This window comes from Myotis myotis, unplaced genomic scaffold (genome assembly GCF_014108235.1).
Source record: "Myotis myotis isolate mMyoMyo1 unplaced genomic scaffold, mMyoMyo1.p scaffold_m19_p_13, whole genome shotgun sequence".
NCBI lineage: Eukaryota > Metazoa > Chordata > Mammalia > Chiroptera > Vespertilionidae > Myotis > Myotis myotis.
In genome coordinates, this window is record NW_023416317.1 from 45,155,861 (window position 1) to 45,156,959 (window position 1,099).

The following is a 1,099-nucleotide window of genomic DNA, read 5'->3' on the forward strand; positions in this document are numbered from 1 at the left end:
AAGAGAGAGAGAGAGAGAGAGAGAGAGAGAGAGAGAGAGAGAGAGAGAGAGAGAGAGAGAATTGCAAGTCAAATGTTTATATCCTTTCAGCAGCAAGTACAAACCCTGATTCAAACTGAATTAAGTGATTAGAAAATGTATTTATAACCATATACTTATAACTATATAACTATAGATCTTGTATATAACTATAGAGTCCAGAAGTAGGATAAGGTTCAAATTTCATTGAATCAGAGGTCCAACAATGACATCAAGAATACAAGTGCTTTCTGTTAATTAAACTTTGGGACACTGAAACACAGGCAAGGGGAGATGATTAGATAGAAAACATTGCTCTATTCATTTACCTCCCAGCCTATAAAAATGAAAAAAGAAAAGAAATATAAGTGCTTTTTATTCTCCACTCTACCAACCTTTAGATTGGAATCATTTCTTGGACTAATGGAAAGATGGCTACCTTCTCTGCTTGTAGTTCTTTAAGGATCAGTGAAATTGTTCCTGGAAGCCCGACAGCATTCTTACTCTCACACTTCACTGACTATAATTGTCTCTTCTTGAATCAACGGGGGGGGGGGGGCGGGGGGGGGGCAGAGGAGGGGGGGAATATCAATGTTGACCTAGTATGGATGGTGAATATCTAGTTCCACCACAATGTGCAACCCACAATAATATTCTACTCTAGACATTTCCTTTTTTTATGCCTCTGCTTCCGTATCAGTAAAACTGGATGGTTTCTAAGTTGAATTCTGACTCTAATATTCAATGACTCATGAGTCTTTGAGAGAAACAATGTGCAATGAAAATAATATAATCTCTCTGACCTTCATATTTATCATCTGAAAATTAGGTAATAATACCTTCCTCACGGAGTTGTTAACAGGATTGATTGAGGTAATGCAATTAAATGGTCTTGTCCTATGCCTATCACATTGTAGTTACTCAACAAATGACATAATTATGATGATGATGATGTTATTTATTATGCATAGAAAATGCTGATATCCTAAGAAAACAAAAATAAATAGAGGAGGACTAAAAAGTTGCTTTTTCAAAGAAAACACATTAATTCTCTCTGAGTTTATTTTGTTTTGGGTAGCCC

General features: G+C 35.9%; 1 pseudogene; it reads left to right on the forward strand.

The window, feature by feature from the left end:
• The first annotated feature begins 213 nt into the window (after positions 1-213).
• LOC118668740 lies at positions 214-363 on the forward strand (annotated as a pseudogene).
• Positions 364-1,099: the final 736 nt, after the last annotated feature.